This window comes from Phoenix dactylifera, unplaced genomic scaffold (genome assembly GCF_009389715.1).
Source record: "Phoenix dactylifera cultivar Barhee BC4 unplaced genomic scaffold, palm_55x_up_171113_PBpolish2nd_filt_p 000735F, whole genome shotgun sequence".
NCBI classification, from domain to species: domain Eukaryota; kingdom Viridiplantae; phylum Streptophyta; class Magnoliopsida; order Arecales; family Arecaceae; genus Phoenix; species Phoenix dactylifera.
This window is the reverse complement of record NW_024068111.1, coordinates 181,545-196,500: the sequence shown is the minus strand read 5'-3', so window position 1 is coordinate 196,500 and position 14,956 is coordinate 181,545. Positions and strand designations below refer to the sequence as shown.

The window sequence follows — 14,956 nt, the reverse complement described above, 5'->3', positions numbered from 1 at the left end:
AATTAGTAATCCTTGCATCTCATCATTCTCTTTGCCTTAGTATCTAATTAAAACATAAATTGGAGGTATTAATCAATTTTGTGATATAGGTAATATTTTTAAAAATATAATCAAATCACTTCATTTTATAGTATGCCTTACTTACTGCTGGATAAGTTGCTAAATGATTAATCAATTTATTAAGAATAACTCTATGAATTCTCTATCTACTTGATTGAGAGTTTTTATCAATGGTATTATCTTATTGATCATAGACATGAGAATGTATACTTGGTATGCCTTTAAATATATGCACTATGAATACCAAGATTAAAGAAACCACTTTTGGCATATAAAATCAACTCATACTAGTATGGACTTAATCTCAAAAGACCTTGTCATTGGTTCACTTAGATTAATTTTTGCAATGTCAAAGTTTGCTATGTATGTCATCTAGAAAAATAAACTAGAATCATTTTTAAATTTGAAAACATTGTTTCCACCTTTTAGCCGTTGGAAATTCTCCATAAGAACTTATTTGGATCTCTAGGATTGTGAACCTAGGAGATAAGCTCTCTAATTTTGTAATTATGGATGATTTCTCAAAGCTAATGTTGGTTTTATTCTTGGCACTTAAATTGAAATATTTTCTGCTTTGGCACAAACTTACAAAAGGTTTCAAATGAAAAAGGTTTGCAAACTGTGAAAATTCATGGCACAGCTTTAAAAACCAATTTGTTGATAAAATGGTATTGAATACAATTGTGCTTGCACCAAGAACACTATTGCATATAGGGGTTATAAAAATATAAAAAAAAAATATAGAACCTTTGTTGTGTAAGGACAATGCTTTGTGATAGCAGTTGATTAATACTATCATCACAGCTTGTCATATTATAAGGTTTCTATTAAATCTATTTTTAAAGAAAACCCCATGTGAACTCATGAAAAACAGAAAAATCAAATGTTGCATACCTTCATATTTTTCAGTTATACATATTATGTTCTCAAGAATGAAATATATGCCAAATCTGATAAAACAAGTATTTCTTTGGATATTACTCTTTAAGCAATGCATATAGAATATTCAATGAAAAGATACTAGTTGTAGAAAGATCAATTTATATTATTCTTATTAAAACTAGATCTTTTATTGAGAATATAGTTTATCACTTTGATTCTATGTAACAATCTGAATTTTGATAGAAACAATTGTTTAAGATAATTTGATTAAAACTCAACTTGTATATCTTATTGACAATTATCTTAAGCAAATAGAATCTAAGCTAAATTAATTCTGAAAATAAAAAAAAAAATTTGATTTGACCTTGATGAATCCTTCTATTGCCTCACATGCTTGTCCTTGAACCATTTTACTTAATGAAGTTATCTCTTTAGTTCAAGTGACTTGTGCTTGCTTATATTTAGACAATCTCTTGAGTAAAGTGACTTAATATTCAATTATTGTCATATCTTATGTTGAGTCATCTAGCTAAGAAATATATTGTATGAATGTTTTGTATCTTGAAGAAACTAATGACTTTCCTTCAAGAAAGAAAAAGATTTTATTAATGATACAGGATTTATGAGCAAGAAATTTCAACTTGAAGGACACCTCGATGAAAGATACAATAAACATTCCCTTGCAAACAAAAAAAAAAGAAGAGATTTTCTTCAGCCAAGGGTGTAAAGAATCTAAAAGGTATTTGGCTTGAAGAATGCTAAATGCACTGGTAATCTAAACTCTTCTCTTGTAAGTTAGTTGAGCAAAATCAATAGTTTGAAATTATATGGTAGCATGATTAAACCTTTAATTGCTGATCATCTTGATATCATGCTTCATTCTCATGCTAGTGATGATTGTTTCATGGTGTGATTAAATTGAAGTTTACTTTTTCCTATATAATGCATAACCATGAAATACACAAGTTTATGCCTCAAATCTCTAATTCAAAATAACTTGTGATAAGCTATGAATCATTGGGCATAATGAAAATGCTGTTTGCATGATATTCATTTATATGCAGCATATAAGATTATTTCTTTATTCTGCTCTTTCATGTAAATTACTTGAGAATAACAAAAAGAGAGAGAGAGATAAAGAAAAGAAAATGGATATTATTCAAGAGAAGTAAAATCTAAGTAAAGGCAAATACTTCAATCTTAAGGAAAAGCAAAACAAGCATAATACATTCGGCACATTTGTGAGACTAGTGAAAGGGATAAAATCTGTAATAAATTACACTTAAACAGGGAGAGTTTGAAGTGAACATTTTAACATTTCTATATTGCTCATCATAGGGATGGTGCCAATGGGGAGGCTAGTGGTAGTACCCGACACTATTTGATCCAACTATTCGGTGTAGGGTATATTAGGGACGGCACAAGAGGGAGGCTAGTGGTAGTACCTCGTGCCCCTTCCAACTCCACCGGATAGGGAGCAAATAGAGTATAGAGCATAAGAAGGTAAAAATGAAAGTATATAAGAAGAATCAAGTCAAATTTTTAATCACTTGAAAACACACTTTAAGGATGAAATCAGTGCAAGATTATATTTAAATAGGAGGAGTTTATTTGAAAAGAATTGATTTTGATCATTGACATGCTTGCTCTTAATATTTTAATGCATGACTTAACACATAATATATTTTGCATATGGCATGATGTCTTGAATTATGGGTTCTCAATATTTTGTAATGCTCCAATCATCTTTAAAATTTGAAAGTTGAATAAATTTGTAAAAAGGAGAAGAGAAGGATATCTCTATTTAGGCAAAATGAATTGATTTTGTTTTATCCTTCAACTTGCCTAACTTTGGTATATAATTCATACGAAAACTCAACATAAATACAAATATTCTGAATATACTCTTATATGTTTGAAATATGTGTTTTCAATCGTAATGATTTAAGATGAGCTACAATGTGAAGATACATATCTCAAATTACAACTTTGAAAGCCTCATTGAGAATCTTTATGAAATTCAGAATCTGATTTTGTATAAAAGCTTAAACTCAATATGAATTTCTCGATAAAACTACAGCTTAAGAAAAATAGAATAATTCTGATGCTTTGATTGCTTGCCCCGATACGCATCTGAAACATATCATTTCTTATCTTCAAAGTTTACTAATATTGGTCTGAATGATGTGTCTTTCGATGATCTTGATTGCAAACAAATATTTTTAATATATGATTTTATTTTGATATTGAAAAGATTTATTGTGCTTCATATATACATTGCTGAAAAACTTTGATTAAGAAATTGAGTTCTATAAATATATATACTTCAATGATCATCTATATGTTTTTTCCTCTCCTACATTATTAAAGACTTCCATCAAAATATATATGTATATATATATTATTAAAAGAGTGAATGATCTTAAGTCTAGAAATATTTCAGCTCACTCAAATGATTCTTAAAAGAAAGAAAATGTAAATGCTTTTGAAAGAATTTGAGCTTCAAATGAATCATTTTCTGATTAATATTTCAGTACATTTTCTCAAAGATTAAGAGGAAGCATAACTTGTTCTTAAAAGATTAAAAAGAGTGATTGCTATAAATTTTGAATAATTCTAGATCACTCTACATTCTTGATATCATAAAGGTTCAGTTTTATTCACGTTTATCATTAAAATCTGAAATTCAACAAAAGATAAGAATAATTAAAGAAGAATGCATCTTTTAAGGGGGAGCTTTAGATATTCAGTATCTTATCCTAAAGTTACTTTAATTTGATGCATACCTTGAATTTTATGGATTGATTAATTAAGGGAGAGAAAGAAAACTTCAGAGGGAGAGATCATATAGAACTTAATCATGTAAATTCACAACTAAAGATGAGAGAAAGAATACTAAATGTAAAGTGGTATTAAACTTTGTGCCTCATTGAATATCTTTTGAAAGTTGGATTTTCATCTGTACTTAATTGGTAAATCTCTTGTTTTGAAAACTAAGTGAAAAGGATTCCATTTGTCTTAGTATTGGAAATTTACTTTGGAATCTACTAATGAGCTCTTATTGGCTTGCACTTTAGTGTTTCAATCATGAGCCAATTCATTTTAATTGATTTTGATGATATGATCTTTAAAGGAGTAAAAGAAAGTCTTTAAGAGAGCTTTCAAAGAACTTTCAAAGCCCTGAATTTTATGTATCCTACATTGCATAAATTCATATTTTGGTATCTATGCTCCAATACTTTTATATCATGAAAGAACTTTGAAGTCATTAAGAATTAAGGATTCAACATAATCTTATGTTTTTCGAGTATATAAGTTTTGATCTTTATCTGCTCTTATACTATACTCTAAAAATTAATTAGATTGCTCTCATGATGCTATATACTTAATATATTAAAAAAAAAAGGTATTGAAGTTTCATTCGTGCTTTCTTTGAATATTATTCTTGATACTCCTTGAAATAACTTGAAAAAGATTCCATCTACACTTGATTTCAAAACTATCTTTGGAATCTACATTTAGAGATCACTTCTGGCTTATATCCTAAATATCTCATTCCTAAAGCCAAACACATAGAAATAAGATATGATTTTATTAGGGATCATGTGCAAAATGGAAACATATGTATTGAGCATATATGCACTGAAAAACAATTAGCCGACATATTCACAAAACCCTTGAGTGAAGATAGATTCTGCACGCTAAGGAAAGAATTAGGTATATGTGATCCTTTTTATTGAAGAAATATAAAAGGGAGCAAGTAGTCTCATGATACATTCCTCCAATTTCTAAAAATCCATGAAACATGAGTCAAACTTGTTATCTATAGATTCCTTACTCATGTATCATTGTCCCAGAAAGAATTTATAAGGATTGGAAGCAAGAAAAATTTTTAGAAGCAAAAAGGAAGAGAAAAGAAAAATTCTGCACTTGGGTCAACCCAACCCAGAATAGGGTCGACCCAACGTTGAGTCGACCCAAGAAGTTTCTTGAGTCGACCCAATGTCGGGATCCCACTGTTAAAAGGGGGACCCGTGAGCTATCTAGGGCACTGTTTACCCTTTGTCCTCTTCCGAAAACCTTATTTTCCACTCTCAAATCTTCTCCAATCATCTCCAAACAGTAGATTACTTCAAGATCTTGGAGAAATGGGACCCGAGAGAGCCGTAGCCAAGCGATCCGGGAGAGTTTCATGATCTTGTTTAGAGCCTAGAATATGTATCTAGTTCTCATATGTATCTTGCTTTCTCTAATGTATCTTTAAATCTTGATTAAGGAACATTGTATCTGTTTTTGTTTTTAATGTATGAAAATGTTCCTATTTTGATCAATGAAGATTGAAGTTTATGGTATATTGCATCTTTCCCATGTATCTTTTTGATGATAACAAAAAGGGGGAGAAGAAAAGAAAGAGTATTTAATTTGAGAAGTAAAGAAAGAGTATTAATTTTGGGAGAAGTAAAGATATTGTTTAGAGAGTAAACAAAGTAACAAAAAGGGGAGAAGTAAAGATGTCTTAAGAGTAAGTAAAGCAAGCTAAAGAAAGGATTATGTAAAGAAAGAGAAATAAGAACTTATGCAAGAAAAGAGAAATAAATGGGCAAATAAATTGAAAATCATATAAGAAAGCTTATACATCTAAGGGGGAGCAATTTGTAACAATGAAATTGATTAAATCAAAAATTTCTATCAAATTTCAGAATTTGGCACATATAAATTCAGAATTTGGCACGCACCTCTCGCACCCCGATACATAAGCTGAAACTCATATTTTATCTCAAATTTTTGAAGTTTCATCACTAATGAATTATAAATAAAAGGGGGAGCAATTCAAAGAGTCAAATTGGCAACATTTAAATGATATAGGGGGAGATTTCACTCGTATATATGAAAAGCTGAAATTCAGCAATTTAATCCCTTTTATAAACTGATTTTAAAGACAAGTATCAATAGGCTTATACTCTTTATTTTGTAATCATCAAAAAGGGGGAGATTGAGGACGATAGTGTTATTTTGATGATTAACAAGTAATTATCAAGAGTATGTTATAAGTTAAATTGATACTTCATTTATAAGTTCATTACTCTCAGTATATTTGTGTGATTGATAATAGATACATGCTTTGTTCATTTGAATGAATCTAACCTTGAGAATGCAGCAAAGTGTGGATTAAGTCGACCCAAAGATTGTTTGAGTCGACCCCGGCACATCAAGAAATCATTTGGCACACTCCTGCAAAAATGGCACAGATGAACAGTTGGTTGGGTCGACCCAAGGTAAGCATGAGTCGACCCAAACTTCAAGAACCTCAAAACATGAAGGAAATATGTTCTCTGGATTTACTGAGAGGGTCGACCCAAACAGTGGTTGAGTCGACCCAAGCTTGAGTCGACCCAAACTCTGAGAGGGTCGACCCCAAAGGCAAGACAGAAAGACAGACAGAAAATGGTTCTCTGAAATTACTGAGAGGGTCGACCCAAGAAGAAGTTGAGTCGACCCAAGTGAACTTTGAGTCGACCCAAAGAAAGGATGGGTCGACCCAAGTGAAGGAAGGCTGAAATCAAAGTTTCTGTGTTCTCTGAGAGGGTCGACCCAAGGAATGTTTGAGTCGACCCAAGGCAAAGTTGGGTCGACCCAAGGACAGGTTGAACCGACCCAAACACGGGCTGAACAGTAACGGCTAGTTCTGCAGATGTACTTTTTGTCCTTCCCAAGGTCAGTAACGGCTAGTTTTTGAATTCTAACCATTGGGGCTTGACCAAAGAAGGTGGGAAGCTATTTAAAGGGGCACTATTCATCAGAGAGAATAACTTTTGAAAGGAATATCAAAGAGTACTCAAGAACACAAAAGTGCCCTAATCTTCTTCATCAAGAGCTTCATTCAAGATCAAAGAAAGGGATTGAGCAGATTCAAAGAGGCATCAAGAGCTCCATCCCCCCCTTGAAGAGTGAAGCATCCTTGACAAAGAAGAGCAAAGCCACTTCAAAGCGATAAATACTTTCTAACTCTTCTTTGTAGTTTATATTGTTTCATATGCTCATTTAGGAGTTTGAATCTTTTCTTTTTGTTTGTCAAACATTTTGTAAAGGTTCGTTGGTTAGCCCGCAAAACCAACAAAGGTTTTTGGTGAACCCGGAAAACCAAAGTGTAAAGGTTAGTTGGTGAGCCCGCAAAACCAACAAAGGTTTTTGGTGAACCCGGAAAACCAAAGTGTATAGGTTCGTTGGTGAGCCCGTAAAACCAACAAAGGTTTTTGGATTGTGAGCCCGGAAAACAATCCAACTGTAATCCGCGGGATTATAGTGAATTCCCAAGGGGACGCTTGGGGAGTGGACGTAGGTGCTAAGGAGAGCACCGAACCACTATATATTGTTGTGTTTGTGTTGTGCTTGTGTTTACGTTTATTCTTGCATCATCTTCTATCTTTGCACTAGTTTAAATTATTCAAAAAGTTTAAGGAAGCATCCACCGCACTTAATTAAGAAAACGTTTAAAGCACCAAAATTTAGAAGAAACCAATTCACCCCCCCCTCTTGGCTTGTCACCTTGGGCAACAATGATTTTTTTTTTTTGGATTAGATAAGTATGATTCATCAGGGTCCAAGGTTGCTACCATACTCTCAACATAATGTCGAGCCTAGACCTTAGAAGAGTCGGCTAGTGTGTAGTGAAATTCCAAAGTATTAATTAGCTTACAACTCCCTAAGAGAGACTTAATAAAAAGAACTTAAGTTTGTATTACTTCCGACTAGTCATTGGGCTTTTTAGATTTTATATACCCTGTGTGTTTATCATTCTCGCATTCATGTATAGAAATTAGGTAAATATATATATATATATATTTAAAATTTTTTTTTAAGATCATAAAAATGAACACAATTTTTTAAAAGATATTTTTATTTTTTTATTTTTTATTTCTTTTGATAAACCTGACATTATGAAGTAAAAACGAATGCAAGAGATGCAAACAAAATAAAAAATAAAAAAATACTTAAAAATACCCCCAAACCTAAACCTAACATTGTCCTCAATGTTAAAAAAAAAACTAAGAGAATTGGGTTGCCTCCCAACAAGCGCTAAGTTTATTGTCTTCAGCCAGACATAGTGCATCCTTAATTATTTTGATAAACAGGGTTCATCAAATTAAGGGATTCGATCAATTGCCCATCGGTAACACAGTCCACATAAGGTTTTAACCTTTGGCCATTGACTTTTAAAACATGTCCACCATTAAGGTGTTGGATCCCTACTGCACCATAAGAAAAAATCTTTTTCACTACGAATGGTCCATCCCACCTAGAGCGAAGTTTACCCGGAAAGAGTCGCAACTTGGAATTGAATAGCCAAACCTTTTGACCAGGTTCAAAGGACTTACGGTTAATATTTTTATCATGAAAAGCCTTAGTCCTTGCTTTATAAATTTTAGCATTTTCATAAGCCTCATTGTGCAATTCTTCAAGTTCACTTAGTTGGAGTTTTCGGTGAGGACCAGCTACTGCCATGTCTAAGTTAAACTTTTTGATAGCCCAGAAAGCTCTATGTTCAAGTTCTACTGGTAAGTGACAAGCTTTTCCAAAAACTAATCGGTAGGGAGACATGCCAATAGGAGTTTTGTAGGCAGTACGGTAGGCCCAGAGTGCATCATTTATCCTTTGAGACCAATCTTTTCTATCGGGACGTACCGTTTTTTCTAAGATGTGTTTTAACTCCCTATTGGACACCTCGACTTGTCCACTTGTTTGGGGATGGTATGGGGTAGCAACTTTGTGGGTGATGTTATATTTGTGAGCCAAAGCCTCGAAAGACCGGTTGCAAAAATGAGATCCCCCATCACTGATGATTGCTCGGGGTGTGCCAAAACGACAAAAGATGTTTTCATATAAAAATTTAACCACAACCTTATAGTCATTAGTTTTAGTGGCGACAGTTTCTACCCATTTTGAAACATAATCAACCCCTACAAGAATATATTCGAAATTAAAGGATGGTGGGAAAGGGCCCATGAAGTCAATACCCCATACATCAAAGATTTCTACAATTAAAATAGGATTGAGAGGCATCATATCTCTACGGAAGATGGTACCCATCCGTTGGCACCGTTCACAAGTTTAGAAAAAGTTATGGGCATCTTTGAAAAGTGTGGGCCAATAAAATCCACTCTATAAAACTTTTGCTGCAGTTTTTCTACCCCCAAAATGTCACCCACAAGCTTGTGAATGGCAGAATGAAAGAATACTTTGAAATTCGCATTCGGGGGCACATCGACGGATTACTTGATCGGGACAATACTTGAATAGATCGGGATCATCCCAATAATAGAACATTACTTGTGAAAAGAATCGGTTCTTGTCTTGAGTTGACCAATCATCAGGAATTCGTCCTATGGCAAGGTAATTTACTATGTTTGCAAACCATGGCGTTTTCATTCCTTGTACCCCAAATAATTGTTCATCTGGGAAAGCATCATGTAAGGGTGAGGTATTCTTAGAGGGCTCAAGAAGAATCCTAGATAAGTGGTCTGCTACGACATTTGCAGTTCCTTTCTTGTCACGAATTTCTAGGTCAAATTCTTGTAGTAAAAGAATCCATCGAATCAGACGGGGTCTGGTGTCCTTCTTTGCAAGAAGGTGTCGAAGGGCAGCATGATCAGTGAATACGGTAACCTTGGATCCTAATAGGTAAGATCGAAACTTGTCTAGCACGAATACTACAGCTAGCAATTCTTTCTCAGTGGTGGTGTAGTTCAATTGTGTATCTGAGAGTGCTTTACTAGCGTAGTAGATGACATGAGGTACCTTATCTAGCCGTTGCCCTAAAACTGCCCCAATGGCATAGTCGGATGCATCACACATCAGTTCAAATGGAAGGGTCCAATTAGGGGGCCGTATGATAGGTGCAGTGGTTAATTTCAAGCGAAGATTTTTAAATGCCTCCTCGCATGCTTTATCAAAGACAAAGGGAGTGTCCTTAGCAAGAAGATTGCACAAGGGTTTGGAAATCTTGCTGAAATCCTGAATGAAGCGACGGTAAAAACCAGCATGGCCAAGGAATGATCGGATTTGTTTCACAGTTTTGGGTGGAGGGAGATTGGAAATAAGATCGACTTTGGCTTTATCTACTTCAATGCCCCTCTTGGACACGACGTGTCCTAAAACTATGCCTTCTTGAACCATGAAATGGCTCTTTTCCCAACTTAATACTAGGTTGGTCTCCTTACATCTTTTCAACACTAAGGTCAAATTGTCCAGACAATCGTCAAAAGATAGGCCAAAAACTGAGAAATCATCAATGAACACTTCTAGAAAGTTTTCCACCATATCTGAAAAAATGGCCATCACGCATCGTTGAAAAGTTGCGGGTGCATTGCATAATCCAAAAGGCATCCTCCTATATGCAAATGTCCCAAATGGGCAAGTAAAAGTGGTTTTGTCTTGATCGTCCGGGTAAACAGGTACTTGATTATATCCAGAATAACCATCTAAGAAGCAGTAGAAACCTTGACCAGCCAACCGTTCCAAAATTTGATCTATGAAAGGTAGAGGGAAATGGTCCTTCCTAGTCATTGAATTAAGTTTCCTGTAGTCAATGCACACACGCCAACCCGTGGTTGTGCGTGTTTGTATCAATTCTCCTTCCGTATTTTCAACCACATTGATACCTGATTTTTTGGGTACCACTTGTGTCGGACTTACCCACTTACTATCAGAAATTGGATAAATGATTCCGACATCTAGTAACTTCACCACTTCTTTCTTGACTACCTCCTTCATGTTAGGATTGAGTCTTCTTTGCATTTCTCGGGTGGGCTTTGCATCATCTTCGAGATGAATTCGATGCATGCAAACAGAGGGGTCAACCCCTTTCAAATCGACTACAAACTATCCTATGGCATGTTTATTCTCTTCTAGTACCCTTAAAAGTTTACCCTCCTATTCAGTAGATAAGTTGGCCGCGATGATTACAGAGAGAGTATCTTCTGGTCCTAGAAAGGCATACTTAAGAGTTGTCGGAAGTGGCTTTAACTCAAGTTTAGGTGGAGAATCAATGGAAGGACAAAGTGGTGTGCTAGCAATGGGGGGAAGAGGTTCAGGTCGGATCTTCCAAGGAAGGGAACTCATGGGAGATTGATTGTCAAGTAAGATATTAACTTCTTCTATGGCCTTGTCTATATCAAAGTTGTCAATGTCAAAATGGGCCAAACATGCCTCTAGGAGGTCATCTGCTAAGATATAGGGAAGGGCTTCCTCTACAAGATCATCCATTTCGTCAATTAGGCAACACTCATCTTCCCTCACATGTTCGTCGGCGGCATGAAACACATTCAACTTAATTTTCATGTTTCCAAATGATATATCCATTGCTCTAGTTCTACAGTTGATACATGCATTGGCTGTTGCTAAAAAGGGACGACCAAGAATCACAGGGATTTGTTTTTTTAGGTTGGACACATGTTCCATGTCAAGGACGATAAAATCTACTGGAAAATAGAATTTGTCTATCTTGACAAGAACATCTTCAATCATCTTCCGTGGTATCTTCACAGATCGATCAGCCAATTGTAAGGACACCGAGGTAGGTTTTAATTCACCTAACCCAAATTTTTCATAGACTGAATAGGGTAGAAGATTCACACTTGCCCCTAGATCTAAGAGTGCTCGGTCGATGGAGTTATTTCCTATGACACAGGAAATAGTGGGAGCACCAGGATCTTTGAACTTTGGAGGGGTGTTGTGTTGGAGAATGGAACTTACCTGCTCAGTTAGGAGGACCTTTTTAGGCACATATGTCCTAGATTTCCGCTTTTGGATGCAAAGGTCTTTGAGAAATTTGGCATAGGAGGGAACTTGTTTGATGGCATCAAGGAGTGGGAGGTTGATTTTAACTTGTTTGAAGACCTCCATCATCTCTTGTAATGAAGTTTCCTTCTTGCCAAAGGGAGAGGGTGCATTAAGTGCTTCAGGGAATGGAGCCTTTGGAATGTGGGTTGTGGCAGATGGTGGACTAGCTGAAAAAGGTTTTGGATTTTCATGTGATACATTCCTCTCCTCTTCTTCACCTTCCTTATTGTTACCCTCCCCAACCTTATTATCTATTATACGTCCACTCCTTAGGGTAGTCAAAGCATTAGCTTGCTCATGATTTAGTCGAGTTTCTTGAGCCACGTATTGTCCCCTAGGATTACTCATTGGTTGACTTGGAAGCTTACCTTCCTCTCGCTTGTTTAATGCATTGGCTAGTTGACCCATTTGGGATTCTAGCTTAGCAATTGATTGCGTGTGAGAGTGCAATAGTTGTGTGTTTGCCTCCAAACCTTGAAGGGCAGTCAACACTTTCTCCTCAAAGGCTGTATTTCTTTGGGTTGGAGGAGGAGGGTGTTGAAATTGAGTTGAGGGACGGTAGAGATGAAAATTCTGAGGGTTTTAAAAATTTTGGGAGTAGGGTTGGGCAGTATTCGAAGCTTGCTGCCTCCAAGAAAAAATTGGATGATTCCGCCATCCTGGGTTATATGTATTGGAAAATGGGTCATTACCCGGTCTGGGCTGTGTTTGGGCAGCATTGATGTGTTCTTGCACGAGTTCGGAAAATTGGGGTGCTGAGGGGCACTCATAAATGGGGTGCGATGTGCTAGAACAGATAGCACACACTTGTGCTTGGGAAGAGCTAACGATATGTCCTCCTATCATCAATTGATCAATCTTATGGGACAATGCATCTACCTTGCTAGACAGGTCCATGGAATGACTTATTTCACAAATGGTCCCTTTTCTTTGAGAACTGGGGGTTGCCAGACGAGAACAGGAGGCATGGTGGAGGGAGTTTTCATTAAGGTTTTCAAATAATTGCCATGCTTCATGCTCATTTTGAAGCATGAAAGTCCCCCCGCATGCAGCATCGATCATCTGATGGTTTCGTTCAGTCAATCCATCATAGAAACATTGCACTAGCTGCCACTTAGGTATTTGATGATGAGGGCATTTACGGATTAGGTCCCGAAATCTCTCCCAAGTTTCATGAAATTCTTCTCCCTCAGTTTGGGAGAAGCTTGTAATGGCACGTCTAAACTGGTTCGTTCTTCCTATGGGAAAGTATTTTTTAAGAAATTCTTGTTGCATTTGATCCCAAGAAAGAATCGAGTTAGCTTCTAAAGAATTCAGCAATTGTTTGGCTCTATCTTTAAGGGAGAAAGGGAATAATCTAAGTTTCAGAGCATCATCAGTGAAGTTCTGAATATTGACAGTGGTGCAAATCTCAAGGAATTCATCAGGTGTTTATATGGTTCTTCGTTGGTGAGCCCATAAAAAGATGGGAGCATTTGGATCACACTAGACTTTATTTCGTATTATACAACTGCTACCTCAGGTAATCGAATGCAAGATGGGGAAGTGTAAATGGTGGGAGTAAAGTACTCCCTCAGGATTTTGGGTTGTTCTTCAGCCATCTCAGGAGGTGGGGATGATTCTACTGTTCTGATCTCAGCTCGAATATTTCTAAGGGTCCGTTCTATTTCAGGGTCAAAAGGTAATAGATTACGTACTCTATAACGACTTCCTTGCATACACTAGTACTTGATCAATCAAGCATGCAATAAAAGAAAAACACATCAATCCTTGTATTTGTCCTAAAATCACTAGACAGCTTCTAACTGGTTTGAAGAGGGCACCTAAGCCTCCAATCCGGTCTAATGAACCGAGTTGACCAGGTAAGCTCCCACGTAAGTGGAGGGGTCACGATGCGTTCGCAAAGGTCCCACTTAAAACCCACTTGCCTCGAACAGATGAACTGTCTCCCTTATAGGGACAAAGCTTGCCTAGACATCAACTAAGCCACAGAGCAAAATTGGTACAACTTTCGGTGATCTTCATCCTATTGAGCTCGAATGTCCCTAGGAGCCAACGTCTAATTGATTTTAATTAAAGTGACACTATGTGAGATTGAGTTCACCTAAGTTGGGCAAGAATCCGGTGATGAAATTCGGCTCTTATCTTGTTGGGGTGATTGCCCTTACTATGTGCGGATTAATTTGTGTATGTGTATCAAGCATGCATTCACATTTTTGCTAAAATTAAAATCAAACAATCACCACAAAATTTCAAGCTAATAATTAATTTAAATAAGAAAGGTTTAGAGGTTACCAAAGGAAATTTCTCCAGCAATTTAAAATTTTTTTTGCCTCAAACCTCTAAAGCATTCCTTTTTGATAGCCCAGATCTCCTCTTCGATTTCTGATCAAATAAGACCAAAAGAAAAATTAAAAAAAAATTAGTAGAAGAGAAAAAGGAGATAAAAAAAGTAACAATAATAGAAAATAATTTTTTTATTTTATTTTAGATATATATATATTTTTGAAAGTTTTTTTTAATTAATTAATTTTTTTTTTAATGATAGGAAAAATAACTATGCTAGAAATCTCCGGCAACGGCGCCAAAAATTGATCAGTCCTTTCAATTTCGAAAATAAACCACGCAATAGCACGTATCCTGTAGGATAGTGATTACGGATGTCGGTCCACAGGGATTGAAGAGTAAGTTATTTTTCTTTTAAAAATAAATCAAGAAGAAGGATTTGCTAACTTGAATTAACTAAATTAAACTATGAGTACGAATTAGAATTTATCAAAGTAAATGGATCTAGGGTTTGGAGTCCACCACATAGCATTGCATCAGGGTCTATGTTCTTAATTTTTTTTATCTTTTGGAGAGGCATGCAAATTGGCTACAAGCCTTTTAAAATGAAAATATAAAGAATTTTAGGAAGATCCATCTTAGGTATAGCATGAAGTGTCTACCTAATTACACTAACCTAGAGTGCAGAACACCTCATCTTCCTAGGCATAGATCACCTTAGACTACTTTAGCAAACATGAATCGTAAAAAGCATGCTCAAAGTTTAAACATCATAAAAGAAATTTTCATTGATGATAAGAATTTAAACAAGCTCCAAAATAATAAAGAAAATAAGAACTACAATGCCCTGATACATTGCTAGGGCTTCATCCAGCCCTAGACTAGACGT

General features: G+C 35.6%; 1 non-coding gene across 1 annotated transcript; it reads left to right on the top strand.

Annotated features, from left to right (window-relative positions):
* The first annotated feature begins 12,901 nt into the window (after positions 1-12,901).
* On the top strand, positions 12,902-13,007 carry LOC120107038. The gene has a single exon (XR_005509006.1). It is a non-coding gene; the product is annotated as a small nucleolar RNA R71 (small nucleolar RNA).
* The last annotated feature ends 1,949 nt before the right edge of the window (positions 13,008-14,956 follow it).